The sequence below is a fragment of the Octodon degus genome, unplaced genomic scaffold, assembly GCF_000260255.1.
Source record: "Octodon degus isolate 3935 unplaced genomic scaffold, OctDeg1.0 scaffold00028, whole genome shotgun sequence".
Classification (NCBI taxonomy): domain Eukaryota; kingdom Metazoa; phylum Chordata; class Mammalia; order Rodentia; family Octodontidae; genus Octodon; species Octodon degus.
Window position 1 is genome coordinate 19,077,587 of NW_004524604.1, and position 6,686 is coordinate 19,084,272.

The window sequence follows — 6,686 nt, forward strand, 5'->3', positions numbered from 1 at the left end:
TTGTACTAACAATGGCAATGTACTTCCCTTGTGCTGCCACGTTGTGTGCAGACGAAATCATGCAAACATAGATATCTGATTTTCGATTAACTTGGTTCTGTGGAATAATTATCTGACAGGAATTGGCATCATTGGTATTCTTGATGGGGTGGCTGAGGATGCATATAACTCTGATCACCTGGACTACTTTTTCTACTTGATCCTTTACATAACTTGGGTCACAGATGAGCTGCTTACAACGAGTGATCTCTCCTTCAGATTTTACACCAACCACTTTTCCACTGTGCACAATTATTTCTTCAATTGGTTTATTCAACGTGTAAGTACCACCATAAATAGCACCTAGCCTTGCAAATCCTGTGGCAGTTCTCCAAGACCATACAGTGGATAAAGGTATGGGCTCTTGCCGTATCTTGCCAAAGACTCACTGTAAAGTTTAATTCTATCAATGGTCTCACAACATGGCAGATCTAAGTAGTCATCAATTTGATACAGTGCAAGAGAATGACCAGTAAAATCTATAACATCTTGGCCCAAGTCAAATTTCTTATACAGATCTCGCATTGTGGTCTTCTTAGGATCAATGCCCTCAAACGTTCTAGGGTCTTTTTCATCAGAGTTGGCAACATACACCAGGAGCTTTCTAAAGCGATGTTTTTCAGTCCCATTAAGCTAGATACCAGGGCTTCTGCTTCAGTAGAAGGAACCTTACAGATTTTTCCTCCCTTATAAACAAAGCTCCCTTCAATCACTTTGAATTCCATGTATCGGGTAACTTCTGTATAAAGCAGCATCTTAACCAGTTGACCATTAACCATCAGGAACTTGGGAATTAAGTCAACATTCCAGTCTCTTCCTCTCCCCATTGATGCTAGAGGTACTCCTGGTAATTGAAATCTTTTGTATAAATCTTCCAGCGGTGTTACAGATGCACTTTCTCCTCCATAATATGGATTTTGATCCATATAAAGAACTTTTTACCATTCACTGACATTATACCTGACAGGATACATTCCGTCAGGCTGGTGCCCAGCATGATCACGTCGTATTCCTCATTCATGACTGAGCAGGGCGAGGACTGAAGATCCAAGAGAGAAGAATGTGCTGGAGCTCTGCAGCCGCCCTACAGTGGCGGGAAGATGCTCCGGCCGTTCTCGGACTCAAGGGAAAAGAAAACCACAGAAGAGGTAAAATGGAGCTGATAAGGAGGCGAGACCAGCCGCCACCTCAGACAGGAAAAGAAGAGCAGAGCAGGGAGGGGAAGGAGGACACAAACTCATTTTAAAGTTACTTGCAGTCCAGTCACCTGAATTATAAGTACTTATATTCCTGAAGCACCTGAATTTCTAATGTGTGAAATAATTATATTCCCTAAAATTCTACTGAATTTGAATTATATCAAACCATGCCAGGCCATTTATTGTCAAGATTCTCTCATGGTTGCCTGTAATCCCAGCACTTGGGTGGGTGAGGCAGGAGGATCCCTGTGAGTTTGAGGCCAGTCTGGGCTACAAAGTGAGCACAAGGTCAGCCTGAGAGGCATAGGGAAACCCTCTGTCAAAAAGACAAAAATAAGTAAATAATAAATAAGTGCTGGGGAGATAGCTCAGCAGCATAAGCGCCTGCCTGGCAAGTGCAAGGTCCTGAGTTCAATCCCCAGTACTAAATAAATAAATGAATGAAAAACGAAACCTTTGTTCCAGGCTTCTGAGCATGCCACGCACAGAAGGAAATAAGCCAGTACCTCTCACCTTACTATCTTGTTGGCAAAGGGAGTATGTGGGCCTCATGCATTGTGATTCAGAGCCACTGCTTCTGTGACTTTTGTCATCTGGTTGCCTTAACCTTTACCCACTCTGGCCACCACTCCTCCTCAGAGCTGGGCTTCACCATTCTCCCAGGCTCTTTCCCCACACTGTCACTTCTTGCACGTAATCTTCTTACAGCAGGTGAGGATTACAGCTCAGTGTAGGGCCTCCCACTAACAGGAAACTTGGCAGGTCCCGGGGTTGGAGCTGGAGGTCACTATCCTGTCTGAAAGGAGGCCCGTGAGTGCTGTCCTGATTACTGCAGCTGCACTAACCTGTGCAGCTCTGGACATCTCCTTTCTTCAGAACCCAGAAATACACCTCCATGTTGTTGCAGAAGAAGACCCTCAAGGCCTCCTGCAAGGGGTGGGGCCACAAGGAGAGCTGATTTTTCCACCTGCACAGTCCCTTCATAAATAAATATGCAAAAATAAATAAATAAATAGGGCCAGGGAGATGGCTCAGTAGAATAAGCGCTTCCCTGGCAAGCACAAGGGCCTGAGTTCAATTCCTGGTTCCATTAAATAAATAAATAAATAAATAAATAAATAAATAAATAAATACACAAAAATGCTTGATCCACAAGGCATAAATGGATAAGGAAGTCTCTCACACCCTCAGTGTCCTTGGGGCATGAAGGTGGTAGGCCACAGTTGGACCCCTATGTGTCAGATGCTGGACTCCTCCACCCTTCCCAGAAAATGCATCAAAGGCTGCAAGCATCCGGGACTTAAGAATCTCAGCCTTGGAAAAGGAGATAGCTCAGCAGCCTGAGTCCCTGCCTGGCAAGTGTAAGGACCTGGGTTTGATCCCCAGTACCACATGCTGTGCTGGCTCCTGAACCCCAGGCATGCTGTGCCAGCCACTGAAACTGGGCATGGTGGTACACACCTGTAATCTCAGCACTGAGGATGCTAAGACAGGAGGATCACTATGAGTCTGAGCTGAGTAGCAAGACCCTGTACCAAATAAATAAAAAGTTTAAAAAATTTTAAAACAAAGACTCACAGCCTCTCCAGATCTGAGCTGCTGGGAGACATGGTAGGGGTGGGTCAGCCTCTCAGTCAGGGAAGCCCCAGTACGCACTTGCCCCGAGTGTGGAAGTGTAGAGGGCCAGCAGCAGCAGCAGGCTGCTTCCTCATCTCCTGAATTCCCCCATTCTGGAAGTATTAAGTGACGAGAAATCTTTTCTTTCACAGTCTCACCAGCCTATGTTGGGGGATAGGAAGTATGGTCTGTGAATTCACATCTTAGCTTTGTGAATGACTAATCGTGGAACATTCTCAAGAGAAGCTGAGTGTTGTATGAAAGGAGAGAAGGTTAGCACCCCCCTTGACAAGGATGGAAGAGGCCCTTGGGCCTGACAACATGCATACGGTTAAGGCATTGCCACCTACTTCGTGGCATCTAACCACTGTTTTTGAGTATGCAATGTGTTAATTATTGAAACTGTCCTACCAATTTGATTTGAAACTGTCTCATTGCTATTTGTTTCTCAAAAAAATTATGGAAAAAAAAGAGAGAAGCTGAGCAAAATGGCACATGCCTGTAATCCCAGCATGTGGGAGGCTGAGGCAGGTGAATCACTTCGAGTTTGAGGTCAGCCTGGGCTACATAGCAAAACCCTGCGGCAAAAAAAATAAAAAAATAAAAAAAAATTTAAAAAATACTTGTACTTGTTTATGGGTTTACAGCTGAAGAGAAAAGCAGAGGGTGCATTTGGTGAGCTCAGCTGGAAATGCATATCGGGTGACTCAGATTCTTCACCACTACACTTCTCTACAAATGCCCATAAAGCACTACAGATTTTTTTTTTTTTCCAGACCAAGAATCAAACTCAGGATCTTGTACTTGCTAAGCAGGCACTTAAGCCACTCAGTTATATCCCTGGCCCTGTTTTGTTTTGTTGGAGATAGGGTCTCACTATGTAGTTTGGGCTGGCTTTGAGCTATCTATCCCAGGCTGGCCTCAAACACTCCTCATTCTCCTGCCTCAGTCTCTGAAGTGGTAGGCTTACAATTATGCACTACCACACCAGGCTACAGGTTCCACTTCCGTATACTTTAAAATTCTGTATACTTTAGAATTCTGCAATACTTTAAAATCTCCGGGGGCCTGCCCCGTAGCTCAGTTCAAGTGGCTGCTTCAACAAAGCTGTCAGGCTCAGGCTGCTGTGGTTCAATCCCCACAACTCAAGCCAGCCAAACCTGCCCTGAGGGCATTCAGAGCAAAAAAAGAAAAAAATCCTTCTGCCTTTGGGGCTGTGAGATGGCTCAGTGGTCTAAAGCACCTACTTAGAACAAGCTTAGCAAAGCACAGGGACTGCGGTTCAATCCCCCAGCACCACATGCCAGCCAGCCCCGCCCCCTGGTGGGCTGAGCTGGCCACACACAAACAAATAAATTTTTTTTTAAACGTTAAAAAAATAAATAAATAAAAAATAAAATCTCCCTTCTTTACCCCATGCATGGTGGTGCACACCTGTAACCTTAGCATTTGGAAAGCTGAGGCAGGAAGCTGACGAATTGGAGGCCAACTTGGGCTATATAACAAGCTCAACGTCAGCATCCTGTATGTAGCAAGATCTTGTCTCAGACAATCAACAACAACAACGAAAATTCATTTTGGGGGGACAGAGGGCAGTAAGACAGGTTTTCCCTACATAGTTCAGCCTGTCCTTGAACTCACTATACAGCCCAGGCTGGCTTCAAACTCCCACCCATCCTTCTTGCCTCAGCCTCTTGAGTGCTGGACCTCCATGCCCAAATTTGAAAAGAAAAAAAAAATTTGAAAAGAAGTAAAATTATCACTTTTTCCATGTCTCCTATAAACCCCAAGGATTCCATTAAAAAAAATAAATCTCTTAGAACTAATAAAAAATTCAGCAAAGTATCAGAATGGAAATCAACACATGAAAACCAGTTCCAGTTCTGTATACTAACAATGAATGATCTGTAAAGGAAATCTTTAAAAATTCGCTTTGCTGGGCCGGCCAGATAGCTGAGCGGATTAAAGTGCCTGCTTAGGCAGACGCAGGGACTGGGGTCTGATTCCCGGGCGTGCCTGCTCCTGGGGCACGCTGAGACAGTGATGGAGACTAGGTGTGGTGGCACATGCCTGTAATCCCAGCGCTAAGGAGGCTGAAAACAGGAGAATCACTACGGTCCGATCTGTGTAGTGAGACTCTGGAGACCCTGTACTAAATACAAAAAACATTAAATTAAATTAAAAATTCCCTTTACCACATTAAAATTAATAAAATACTGAGGAATAAACTAAAATCACCACAGGATGCGGCAGTTCCATTCAGGCTATACACTGTAAGAAATTGGAAACTATGTCTTGGTGCTAGGTCCACACCCCGTGTTTTCAATAATTAAACTAGGAAAGCAACATACATGGATAAACACATATGCAAGCAGTGAAATATAATTTAAACTTAAGAAATTCTTTTTTTTTTTTTTTTTGCGGAGCTGGGGATTGAACTCAGTCCCTTGCACTTGCCAGGGAAGGGCTTATTCTACTGAGCCATCTCCCTGGCCCTATTTTTATTCTTTTGATGTAGGATCTTACTATGCAGCTCAGACTGTAGTGATCCTTTCTCAGCCTCCCCAGAGCTGGGATTACAGGTGTGCACCACCACATCTGATCTCAGTGGCTGGCATAGCATGCAGTACTAGGGATCGAACTCAGGAATCAAACTCCAGACCTTGCGCTTGCCAAGCTATCTCCCCAGCTCCTTACACTTAAGAAATTTTGACAGACTACTTGTGAAGGAAATGTGAAGACATCGTGCTAAGTCAATGTTAGTCTTCTGTACCTGACAAGATACTTGAGAGAAGCAACTTATAGAGGGAGAATTTGTGTTGGCTGAGGGTGTCCAAGGTTTTGGGCCAGAGTTGCCCAGCTCTGTGCCTTTAGGCCCACAGAGAGCTTGAGCATCAGGGTGGGGGGGTGCTCCTGGGAGGCCTGCCCTCCACTATCCTCAGGCCATGACTTCAGTGACCTACTTTTTAGAGCGAGGCCTCAATCCTACTGTTTCCACTATCTCACTGTCCCACCAAGAGGGGACCCAGCCTTCCACACATGAGCTCTGGGGGGACAATGAGGGCCTGAGTTGTGCCACTGAAATAAGTCAGTCACAAAACATGGGCAGTATGACCCCACAGATGCCAGGGACCTGGAGTGAGTTACTCATTAGAGGGGCAAAGGAGAAGGGTGTTGTCAGGAGCAGAGGGTAGAAGCTAGCCAGGACTTTATGTTTAGTGAGTAGCGTTATAATTTTTCAAGTGAAGAGTTCAGGAAGGTGGCTGCACTATTATATAAATATACTTCTCACTACTGAACTATATAGTAAGAAATGGCTGATAGGTTTTATATTTTGTGCATTTTACCAAAATTAATTATTTATTGATCATGCATACTAGGTGGGAATACCCTGTGCCTTGGCACAGGGATGTAGCTTAGTGGTACAGCACTTGACTAGCAGGTGTGAGGCCCTAAGTTTGATTCCAGGTGGAAAAAAAAATCCCAGGTCTTTTCCATTGATTGTGTTTTCAGGTTATTTTTTTGGTGCTTCAGATTGAATCCAGGCCCTTGCCTAGCATGCTCTCTTCAAGAGAAGTACACTGCACTCCTCTTTTAGGGTTATTGCCCTTGCACTTGCTAGGGAAGCGCTTATTCTACTAAGCCATCTCCCTGGCCCCCAGATAGGTTTTTTTTTTTTAAATTTTAAATTTTATTTATTTATTTGTGTGTGTGTGGCCAGCTCAGCCCACCAGCAGGCGGGGCTGGCTGGCATGTGGTGCTGGGGGATTGAACTGCGGTCCCTGTGCTTTGCTAAGCTTGTTCTAAATAGGTGCTTTAGACCACTGAGCC

At 44.6% G+C, this 6,686-nt stretch overlaps 1 non-coding gene and 1 pseudogene across 1 annotated transcript; one reads left to right on the plus strand and one right to left on the minus strand.

Moving 5' to 3' along the window:
• LOC101559652 overlaps positions 1–1,102 on the minus strand; it is an 11,037-nt pseudogene extending 9,935 nt beyond the window's left edge.
• A 2,003-nt stretch (positions 1,103–3,105) lies between these two features.
• On the plus strand, positions 3,106–3,231 carry LOC111816242. The gene has a single exon (XR_002820686.1). It is a non-coding gene; the product is annotated as a U6atac minor spliceosomal RNA (small nuclear RNA).
• Positions 3,232–6,686: the final 3,455 nt, after the last annotated feature.